The sequence below is a fragment of the Acomys minous genome, assembly GCF_964271855.1.
Source record: "Acomys minous genome assembly, chromosome: 6".
In the NCBI taxonomy this organism is placed as follows: domain Eukaryota; kingdom Metazoa; phylum Chordata; class Mammalia; order Rodentia; family Muridae; genus Acomys; species Acomys minous.
Genome location: NC_140487.1, coordinates 117,820,739 through 117,832,856, shown reverse-complemented (window position 1 = coordinate 117,832,856; position 12,118 = coordinate 117,820,739). Strand labels below are relative to the sequence as shown.

General features: G+C 46.5%; 1 protein-coding gene across 1 annotated transcript in view; it reads right to left on the bottom strand.

Annotated features, from left to right (window-relative positions):
- Window positions 1-11,383, bottom strand: part of FBXO42 (F-box protein 42) — a 58,038-nt gene extending 46,655 nt beyond the window's left edge. The window contains exon 1 of the mRNA XM_084786472.1: window positions 11,122-11,383. The gene's annotated coding sequence lies outside the window, so the exon portion shown is untranslated. The remainder of the gene's footprint in view (window positions 1-11,121) is intronic.
- Between the last annotated feature and the right edge of the window lie 735 nt (window positions 11,384-12,118).

The following is a 12,118-nucleotide window of genomic DNA, read 5'->3' as shown; positions in this document are numbered from 1 at the left end:
AATTTTCAGGCATCTTTCCACTGCAAACAGTCATATACACACAGCACATGTGCAGAAGCGGCTTTGTACACCTTCCTTGTAATAATACAACCCTGCAAAACTGAGTGGCTATAATGACAGAAGCAATGCTATATACCAGGGTCCCAAAGCTTCGGTTGCCCTACTGTACTGCACTACAGTAGCTCAGCTGGCCTCAACCAGCCCTTTCGGTACCCACATAGCTTAAACTGACATGAGCTGGAGATGAGTGGGCTGCATAGACATCCAAAGCACTCGTCCACAAGGAGCTTGGGCTTTGCAAACATTTAATGTCGATGAACCTTTAGCCGTTGCTAACCTCCAACGGATGTCACCAGGAAGCCTGCTTGCTTTTAAAGCCTTACCTCTCTAACACTCTAACAGGTACTTATCAGTGCTTTGCTTTCTTGTAATGCTGGGAGTCAAACCCACAGTAAACATTCTATCAGCTGATTATACTCCCAGGCTTCAGTTTCATACCTTTTTGCTGTTGGTTTATCACCTTGTTTTGTTTATGTGTACCAGTGTTTTGCCTGCATGTACCACGTGTGTACCTGGAGCCTACAGAAGTCAGAAAAGAATATCAGATCCCCTGGAACTGAAGTTACAGATGGTTGCGAGCCACCACATGGGTTGTGAGAACAAAACCCATGTCATCTGCAAGAGTGGCCAGTGTCCTTAACCGCTGAGCCACCCCTTCAGCACCTGTGCTTTATTTTTTTTTAAAGATGTGTTTATTTATTATGTATACAGTGCTCTGTCTCCATGTACAGCTTCAAGCTAGAAGAGGGCATCAGATCTCATTATAGATGGTTGTGAGCCACCATGTGGTTGCTGGGAATTGAACTCATGACCTCTGGAAGAGCAATCAGTGCTCTTAACCGCTGAGCCATCTCTCCAGCCCCTCTTTTTGGGTTTTTAAAAAAATATTTATTATTATGTATACAGTGCTTTGCCTACATGTACACCTGCAGGCCAGAAGAAGGCATTACAGATGGTTGTGAGCCACCATGTGGTCGCTGGGAACTCAGGACCTTTGGAAGAGCAGTCAGGGTTCTTAACCTCTGAGCCATCTCTCCAGCGCCCTTCTTTTTGGTTTTTTGAGACAGGATTTCCCTGTTTAGCCTTGGCTGTCCTGGACTTGTTTTGTAGACCAGGCCGGCCTCGAACTCATAGAGATCTGCCTGCCTCTGTCTCTGAGTGCTGGGACCAAAGACCTGCACCATCACTGCCAGCTGACAAGAAATCTTAAGTTCTAGACCAGCCTGGGGGATGCACAGCAAGTATAAAGCCAGCCTAGGTTACATGGAGAAACACTGTCTCAAAACAAACAAAAAATATAATTATCAGAGAGTATCTCCCATGCTTGGCCAATGGAGTCCTCCCTCTAACCTTGTACTGCTCTTAGACAGGAGCACCATCATCTCAGGGCTGCCTCAACATCCGAGCGAGTGGCCTACACAACCAGAGCCAATTCAGATCAATCACACAGAAAGCTCTACTCACCACCTCACAAGTTAGACTCCACCCACTGACCACCTGCATAATTAAAACCTACATTTCATTCTCACTGCTATAGTTTTGGTTTCCAATGAAGTAAAGACAAAGGCAACACTAGCACGAAGAAACTAAGATGAAACATAAAGAGCCAGAATTTTGCTCCAAGGTAACAAGATAAGCCTCAAGATACAGGGTCTAGCCAGGTGGTGGTCACCCCTTTAATCCCAGCACCTGGGAGACAGAGATAGGTAAATCTCTGTGAGTTTGATGCCAGCATGATCTACATAGTGAGTTCCAGAACAACCACAATGAGACTCTGTCTCAAAAAGGACAAAAACCAAACAAACAAACAGATACACTGTCCAGCCATGGTTCATACTGTAATCCCCAGGACCAAGAACTGCTTCAAGGTCAAGGCCAGCCTTGTCTATATAGTGTATTCCAGCCCAGCTGAGGCTACAGAGTGAGACTGTCTCAAGACTACAACCAAAGATGTCATGTCCAGCTCCATTACAGGCTGTCCTCAATTTCCTGTGTCACCTCGTAATGTATTCCCACAGGTGGAAAATAGGGATGGCTAGTCAGCAACACTGCAATTCAGGCTTATGGGTCAGCATTTAAAGGACAGAGTAAGAGATGCTCATTTCCCTCTGTGCTGGCCAGTTTTTATGTCAACAGCACAGAGAGGGCACCTGACAACCTGACAACCAGTTCTAACAGGATTGGCAGGGTGGAAGAAGAGAACCAACTTCCACGGGTTGTAATGATAGCACCCCATGCTCACACACTCTCAAAAATGTAATAAATTTTAAAAATAAGTATTTGGATGTGGGGCAAATATGAGAAGGCAAAATGATACATACATATGAAATGTCAAAATGAAACCCAATACTCTACCTGCTGATTGAAAACTTAAAAAAAAAAAAAAAAAAAAAGACAGGACACTTACCTATGCAAAGGGCCTGGATTCCATCCTAGCGCAGACAGGCAGACTGACATAATAAATTCTTTAAAAAACTCACAATTAAGAATATGTTCTACGGGCTGGAGAGATGGCTCAGCGGTTAACAGCACTGGCTGCTCTTCCAGAGGTCCTGAGTTCAATTCCCAGCAACCACATGGTGGCTCACAACCATCTATTATGAGATCTGGTGCCCTCTTCTGGTGTTCAGGTGTACATGCAGACACAACGTTGTATACATAATAAATAAAATCTTTTTTTTTTAAAGGACAAAAAAAGAATATGCTCTACTAGAAATAAATACTCCTAATTTCTTTTTTGATTTTCTGAGATAGGGTCTCACTATGTATCTTTGACTGGAACTCTCTATGTAGATCAGGCTGGTCTCAAACTCATAGCGATCCACCTGCCTCTGCCTCCCAAGGCTTGGGATTAAAGGAGTGCTCCATCACGCCCGGCCCTTTGATTTTCTTTTTCAGTGCTAGGGAATCAATATGCTACACAAGCTCTCTATAATTGAGTAATACAACCTAAAACAGCCAATCCTCCTGTTTCAGCCACTGAGTGCTCTCATCATATTCATGTGAAGCTTTCTTCTTAAATGACCCCACTAGGTACTTCATAGAAGTTAATACAAAGACAAGATTAAAACTAAACAGACTAAACTGACATGTGGAAAGGATATAAACTAATAGAAAAGTGTTTGCTCTCTCCCCTCCGTCAGTTCAGCTCCCTTTTCAAGACAGGGTTTCTCTGTGTAGCCCTGGCTGTCCTGGACTCACTCTGTAGACTAGGGTGGCCTCAAACTCACAAAGATCTGCCTGCCTCTGCCTCTCAAGTGCTGGGATTACAGGCGTGTGCCACCACGCCAGGCTCTGTCAGTTCAGTTTTAACAACACTGATGAGAAAGTCATGTCTTAGACACTCCCCTCCCACTGACATGGAAAGGGCGGGGATGAGACAAGGTCTTACTTTGTAGCCCGGCTTGGCCTTCAACTCACAGCAATCCTCTTGCCTTAACCTCCTCTCTACTAGGATTAGAAATATGAGATAGCAGCCGTGAATGATGGTACATGCCTGTAATCCCAGCATTTGGGAGGCAGAGGCAGGTGGATTTCTGTGAGTTTGAGACCAGCCTGATCTACAGAGTTCCAGGCCAGTCAAAGACACATAGTGAGACCCTGTCTAGAAAAAAAGAATTTCAGGCCTGGGCAACATAGTAAATGACTTCAGGGACACACTGAGCACTCTGTCTCAAATAAACAACCCCCTGAACACTTGTTCTTTAAGCCCAAAGCCATTAGCATGGCATTTTATTAAAAGATTTGTTTGTGCAGGTGCCTGATGATGGAGCTGGAGTGACAGGCAGTTGTGAGCTGCCCAATATGGGTAATGGGCACTGCACCCAGTCCTCTGTAACAGCAGTGCACACTCTTACCTGCTGCATCACCTCTCCAGCCCCGACATGTCTTTGCTTTTATTATTGCTCTTTTTCGGGGGTGGGGGTGGGGGGTGCTGAGTATGGAACCCAGCCAGGGCCTTATGTATGCTAGACAGATACTGTATCACTGAGCTACAGACCTAGCTCTGTTTAAAAAACTTTCTTAGATTTATTTATTATTTATTTTATGTGAATTGCTGTGTTGCCTACATATGCATCTGTATACTACTTGCATGCAGTGCGCTCAGAGGCCACAAGAGATCAGGCCCAGTGGAACTGATGTTATAGACAATTGTTAGCCACCATTTGGATACTAGGAACTGAACGGAGCTCTTCTAGAAGAGCAACAGCCACATGTTCTTAATTGCTGAGCCATTTCTTCAGTCCCCACTCCTGTATCCTTTTTAAACTTTTTCTCACTACAGTTTTGAAGTATAGAGTTTGGTGGCATTAAGTCTGTTTGCTAACTGTGTACATTACCCATCTCAGACAGTCCACACACATCAATTGTACACACCCCATTCTTGCCTGCCCCAGCTTCTGGATACTATTTTTACATGACTACTACCATTCTACTGTCTGTCGCTGTGGATCTCTTACACATCTGGTTTATCTCTCAGAGCATAACAGTTTCCAGGTTTACTCATGAATTGTTAAAATCTCAAGACAGTGTGATATCTACTAACATTTGAAGTGGACATGCCAGGTACTTACACAGCCTACTTCTGGAAATGTCTGAATCATACCTTAGCACAGGTAAGGCTCAGGAGACGGCTCAGTGGGGACGTGTGTGAGCACGAGGACCTGAACGCAGCCCACAGCCATGAAATGAGGGCCGAGCAGCATGGACCTGTGGTCCCAATCCTCAGCAGGGGCTCTGTGGCTTGTTTGCCAACCAGTCTAGGCAATTTGTGATTTCCAGGTTGCATCACACACACACACACACACACACAGAGAGAGAGAGAGAGAGAGAGAGAGAGAGAGAGAGAGAGAGAGAGAGAGACAGAGAGAGAGAGAGACAGAGAGACAGAGAGAGACAGAGAGAGAGGGGGGGGAGAGAGGATAAGGGAGAGGGAGAGAACACTTTTAAAAAGGAACTTTATAATGAAGGGCAAAAAAATCTAAACAGCCTGCCTTCTAAGAGAATAAAGGAGCATTTGGAAGAACATGGCTAACTAGTCTAAGGAACATTACCAGCTAAAATTAAAACTTGTTTGCCCTTGTAGAAACTAACAGAACTTCCTCAAAACTGTGTGTGAATTTGTTGAGATGTGAAAGTAAGTTACTATCAGGGGCTGGGAGTATAGCTCAGTGGTAGAGTGGGGCTGTGATGAGGGCATGCAGAACCCCTGGGTTCACGTCAGGAGGGAGGGAGGGAGGGAGAAAGAGAAGAAAGATGTGTATTATCCAAGCTAAGCTACAATCCAGAACAATAAAAATTTACATAATACCTACGTATTCATCAGATTCATATATACACATAAAAATACAGCACCTTTAGTCAGGCATGGTGGAGCACACCTGCAGTCCCAGCACTCTGGGAGGCAAAGGCAGGCACATCTCTATGAGTTCAAGGCCAGCCTGTCTACAAAGTGAGTCTAGGACAGCCAAGGCTACACAGAGAAACTCTGTCTCAAAAAATGAAACAAAAAACACCATCTTGAAGTACCACACAATATGTCCACCTTCTGAAGCAAAATATAGAAAAAACATTGGGAAAATAACATTTTTCTTTTAAAAATTAAAGGTAAACAATGTACTGCAAGAACATCCAGAACCCTGTCTCAAAAACAAAAAACAAAGGCCAGGCGTTGGTGGCACACGCCTTTAATCCCAGCACTCGGGAGGCAGAGGCAGGCGGATCGCTGTGAGTTCGAGGCCAGCCTGGACTACAAAGTTAGTCCAGGACAGCCAAGGCTACACAGAGAAACCCTGTCTCGAAAAACTAAAAAACAAACAAACAGACAGACAAAACAAAAAACAAACAAACAAAACAAAACAAAAAAACAAAAACGAACATCCAGAATTCACATCAAATTTGCCTTCTAATACATGCATCAGTACGGAAATGTAAATTTTAAGCAACAGGAATGCCACTGTCATAATTTCTAAGACCTGCAATGTCACAGGAACAATTTCAGAAATAATATGTATTGTGCATACATTCTAGGTAATTTTAAGACTTATATAGGTCAAATCCTTCCTCATTTAACAAACTGTCACAACACAGAATAACGAGCGGCTGGGTCTGTGGCTCGGCTGCTAGAGTGCCTGTCTAGTACCCATCCCACACCTGGATCCTCAGCACCAAATACATCAGGCTTGGGAGCACAGGCCTGGAACCCTAGTGCTAGGGAGCTAGAGGCAAGGGCATCACAAGTCCCAGGCCATCTTCTGTTACACAGTGAGTTCAAGGCCTGTGAGCACACACAGTCCTGGGCACGGTGCACATGTCTGTAATCCCAAGCCTAAGGAGCGGGAGGCAAGAAGATAAGTTCTAGGTCAGCTTGGGATCCACTAAACCTGTCTTAGAAAAAAACAAAACAAACAGGGGGAGGAAAGAGGGTGGGAGAGATGGCTCAGCAGCAGTTAAGAGCGTTCCCTGCTGGCCCACAAGACTTGAACTGAACTCCCAGGATCCACATGGCAACTCAAAACCTTCTGTAACCCATTTCACAGAACCAGATGCCCTCTCTGGCCTCTATGAGCACCAAACTCACAAACATACACGTAGGCAAAAGACCCACACACAGTGGGAAAAAAATTTAAAACACAAAACAGGGCTGGGCATGGAGCTCAGTGGCAAAACATTTGCATAGTGTTCGCAAGGCCGGGGCTGGATCCTCAGCACTCCCATCACATCACTACACAATGCCACAGCCAGGCATGGTGGGGCACGCCAGTATAATCCCTGCAGTGTGGGAGGCAGAGGCCAGAGAATCTCTGTGAACTCAGGGCCAGCCTGGTCTACAAATCAAGTCCAGGACAGCCAAAGCCACACAGAGAAACCCTGTCTCAAAAAACCGAAAAACAAACAACAACAAAAAACCCACAATGCTTCAAAAACAAACAACAAAACCACAATGCCTCATGTGCTACTTTGTCAAACAAACAAACCCAAAAATCAAAAACCCAGGTCACTGTGAAGTTCCCTCATTCAGAATCTGAGAAACTTGCCTGATGTGAGTGCTTGGTGCTTGACTGAGCCTGTGACTCACTGAGACAAGCTCTCCCTAGACCGCTACCTTTGACAATTCAGAAGCCATAACTGGGGCATGCATGCTGTGTAGGAAGCAGCATGACAGTGAATGAATAAAAGGGGAAAGAGCCCAGGACAAAAATGTTAAGTATTCCTAATTCACGCGCGGTGATGCACGCCTAGAAGAGCAGGCCTCGGGAAGGCAGGAGGAGGAAGGGAAGGACCCAGGCTAGCATTGGCTACATAGTGAGACAAGAAAGAAAGAAATCCCAGAGCTGGAGATATTGCTCCGTGGGCAACAGTTGGATTCCTAGCACCTCCATGATGGTTCCCAACCATCCACCACTCCAGCTGGGGAAGGGGGTCCCATGTCCTCTTCTGAACTTCGAGGGCACCAAGCAAGCACATGTTGAACATACATACATACATACAGAGAAAACATGGGTACACACAAAATAAGGTAACTTTAAAGAAACAAACCAGCCTGGTGGTGGTGACATGAACCTTTAATCCTGGCACTTGGAAGGCAGAAGCAGATGGATCTCTGTGAATGGGAGGCTGGCCTGGTCTACAAAGGGAGCTCCTGAACAGCCAGGGCTATATAGCAAAACCCTGTGTCAAAAAACAAAAACAAAAACAAAAAACAAACAAACAAACAAACCAATAGAATAGGCAAAGCTCTGACAACCATCTGGGCGTGGTGGCGCACGCCTTTAGCCCAGCACTCGGGAGGCAGATGCAGGCAGATCTCTGTGTGTTTGAGGCCAACCTGGTCTACAAAGCCAGTCCAGGAAAGGTAAGGCTACACAGAGAAACCCAGTTTTTGGGGGGGTGCTCCAAAAACCCCCTTCTTTCCCCTGGTTGGAGGAGCACTTACTGTAAACCATAAGCACACTGCTTGTCTGGCTTTCCAACCAGGCTCTAGACAACTTTTAGATAAAAAGCTGTTCTTAGAATCATCAGTACCTCCTCCCCTTAAGTACCCAACACATAGAGGACCCCTCCTTTTTTTTTTTGTATTTCAAGACAGGGTTTCTCTGTGTAACAGCTCTGGCTGGCCTTGAACTCACAAAGATCCACTTGCCTCTACCTCCCTGAGTGCTGGGATTACAGGTGGCACCTGGCTTAGAGATCCTTTAATAGATGTTTTATTGAAAATAATTTTCTTTTTCTCTTGTATTGTACTTTTTTAAGCCAGGGTCTCATTATGAAGCCCTGGCTATCCTGGAACTCAGTATGTAAACCAGGCTGGCCTCAAACACACAGAGATCCACATGTCTATGCCTCTCGAGGGCTTGTATCAATGTCCTACACTACTATGACCAGCTATTTTGCATATTTCTGAATATACATTCTTCAGTGCACTTTCCCAAACATTATTTCTTTTTATCTACATAATTATCTTGTAAAGTAGGACTACCATTACTGAACCAAGGGACTTTGGGTTTTATAAAGAACTGTTAATTCACTAGCTAAAACACATAGTCATACAGTCTTCATCTCCAGAACAGCTTCTCTGGAGACGCCAGCATGCTTATAAACTCAAGGCTCTTTTCTTTGCTCTTTATAGAAGGTAGCTATCACACAGCTACATAAAATGATATTTGACATTAAGAAGCATCCTAGGAGCTGGGTGGTGGTGGCAGCAGCACACACCTTTAATCCCAACGTTCAGGAGGCACAGGCAAGCAGATCTCTGTGAGGCCAGCCTGGTCTACTATAGAGTAAGTTCCAAGACAGGCAGAGCTACACAGAGAAACCCTATCTGGAAAAACCAAAAACAAAGGAGGAGGGGGATCATCATCATCATCATCATCACCCCCCACCTCCTAGGGCTACAGAGATGCTTCAGCGGTTAAAAGTGCTTACTGATCTTGTAGAGGGTCCAAGTACCCAAACCTCATGGCTCACAAATGCCTATAACTCCATCTCCAAGGCGATCTGATGCCTCTGACCTTCTAGATCTCCTTCCTTCCCCCACCCCTCTCTCTCATACACACACACATTTTTAATAATAATAAAAATACATTAAAAAAAAAAAGCACCCAGGGGCTGGAGAGATGGCTCAGCAGTTAAGCGCATTAGCTGCTCCTCTAGAGGACTCAGGTTCAGTTCCCAGCACTGACACGAGCAGCTTTCAACTCTCTGTAACAACAGTTCCAGGGGATACAAGCACATGGTGCACATACATATGCATGCTGGCAAAATACCCATAAACTTAAAATAAATAGATAAATCTAAAAACAAGCAAACAAACAAAAATCATCCTTAGCTATTTTTCCTGATCTTTCCTGAGACGGGTAAGGAAATAAAGCTGAAATGCTGCAGAGTAAATGATATCACAGAGTTCCATCAATGCCTGATGACGATGTAGCACGGCGACATAACAGCCGACGGCAAGGTGCTTATTGTCAACCCACCACTGTAACAGTGACTCTCTATTAGCAAATTAGTAGGCAGAATGGCCCTCCAATGTCTTGGTTCAAGCCTACATCCTTAGCTAAGAAACTAAGGAAATCTACACTTCTACAGAAAACATCGATTTAAGAAAGGGGAAAAAAATTGGTTAAGGAGGCAGCTAAATGAAGTAACTGTCATTTTAACTTAACAGTTGTCATTAAAAGCTGACTGAAGTGTATGTATAAAGCACTGAGGAATCAATGTAGGTTGAATGCTATATTAAATTGGGTGTATCTACAGCAAACAGCTACAGGATATCAACTGATTAACATGCAACAGAAAACCAGACTAGACAACTGAATAAGCTCTGTTAGAAAGGTGACACAGGGTGCATCCCTGTCCAACTTAAGAGCTACAACAGACTGTATTCTAAGTGATAGTAATTCTTCGCCAACTTCCCTTGTTCCTTTAAATCTATGATGTCATCCTTCTTAAGCACAAGCAAAACCCGATTTGTTACAAAAGACATTTGGTGTGTCCAAGCAAAAGAGATGGCCCCAACAATTCACACCAGCACAATTCCAAATGAAGCATTCTTCCTCAATAAAAAGGCCACCAGGTATCAACCGTCTCCTCTACCCAAGAGAAACTACACCAAAGTCTCTCAATTACTAGCATTTCAACAACAACAAAAAGTTCCGAGGGGGGTAAAAAAAAAATAACAAAATAATACAGTGTTGCCTCCAGCAAGTGAAAACTGGCAACCTGTCTGTTTTGCATCTAGATCCATCGGAACGCTACCACAGAAAAGTCCAAACATCTTCGCCACGGAGAAACGAAACGAAGCTTTTATTTTCCAAAACTCAGAAGATCCAACAGACAAAGCAATCGGTTATCCTCAAGGTTTCCAACCAACTCCATCCATTTGAAGTTTTTCTGCGGAAAACTATGAGGGTCTCACCCAATTGTGGTTTTTTTCTTGATTTACAAACTCGTTCCCACCTTCCATCCTAAACAAACAATTCTCAGCAGGGCAAGCCTTCCTCAGTCCCAACGTGGACCGCTGTCCCCAGCAAGGAGAGCTGCAGTTCCCACTCCTAAGAGAACACTCAAACGGCTAGGGGTCAGAAAAGGAACCGCCTGGGTTTCATTTCGTCAGCCAATTCCAAAAATCATCTCTTTGCAGCTGCAGTCTCCGAGACGCCGGCCCCTCGCCGCAGCCCCAATTCGGGGGAGCCACGGTCTCCGAGGGCTTAAAGGGTTTCAGGGGGGCGGGGTGAGGCTCCATGACACCCCGAAAGCCATTCTGGTCCTGGCCACGCATCCCTCTCCTGGCCGGGGTGAAGACTTAGGACCACCCTACTGAGGGAGAGGGCACACAGGTTTGCACCCATCCCGAGGGCTGGCTGCAAAGGGGGCGCCCGTCCCCACCTCCGCCTGAGAAACCAAGGATGACGACAGCAAGACCCCAGGCCCGCCAAGACCCACGCCCGCGCAGGACACAGGGCCCGCGCCGGACTCGGGGTGCCCTGGGGTCCCCAGGCATAAAGCTACAGGAGGAGTCGGCGCCCATCCGCGGCCCCGCACCGGGAGAGGCCTCACCTTGCCCAACCCGCTCCGCGCTCTCGGCTAAGCGTCTCCGGCGACGGTGGCGAAGGAGCCCGAGCCAGGGCCAGAGCACAGCCGCTCTGCCTCAGGCCGGTGCCTGCTGGGATCTGGGAATCTTCACAGCTGACGGGACCCGGGGCCGCCCGGAGCCGCCATCTTCCTCCACTCAAACGCCGTCGCGGCTACCGCCGCCGCCGCCGTCCCTGATGCCACCGCTGCTGCTGCTCAGACTGGGAGAAGACAGCGCGCAGTGCGCCTGCGCCGGGGCGGGGCGCCGAGGAAGCGCGCGCGCGCACACACGTCAGCGCGGCCGGCCTTCCTTCGCGCGGTGGCCGCTGGGCGGCGCCATATTGAGAAGAGACGAAGGGAGCGGAGCTTTCCTGGTCTCTTGTCTGGCTGGACTCGGCGCGGCACGGAACCTGGGCTGTTTTCCCGATGGTTTGAGACTTAAAGACTTGGTCAGATTAAGTCATTTGTGCCCCTCGGGTACCCATTGAGCACAGAGAAGGGCAGTGGCTAATGGAAGTGTCTTTAGATATCGCCAGGAAGAGGAGCCTCTGAAAACTAGCACCAGCTACACCAATTTTTTTTTTCCCTTAAATGAGACCCAGGGTCAAAACTACCCTTGTAGAGCGTGGTCCGGGAGGAAACAGGCCACTGTGCTTTCCACTGTCGCCATCACCGGGGTGTGAGGTCCCGCAAAAGGCTCAGTTCAAGAAAGACATATGTAGGCGAGAACCTTCTAGAACCTATCCCTACAGGTGTGATTTAAGGAAATGCCAGATACAGAGAGCTCAAGGAGAAGCCTCTTGTGCAATTGAAGCATCCTGAGACACCAAGGAAATAGCCTGGGATAAAGTAGACCTCGTAGGCTAGCCCTTGGAACGTAGGACTGGGCCAGAAGCCAGGTACCACAAGGCCTGGTGGCACTCCTTTAAATCCAGCTATGCAGGAGGTTTAAGGGCAAGAATTGCTTAATTCCCAGGAGTTC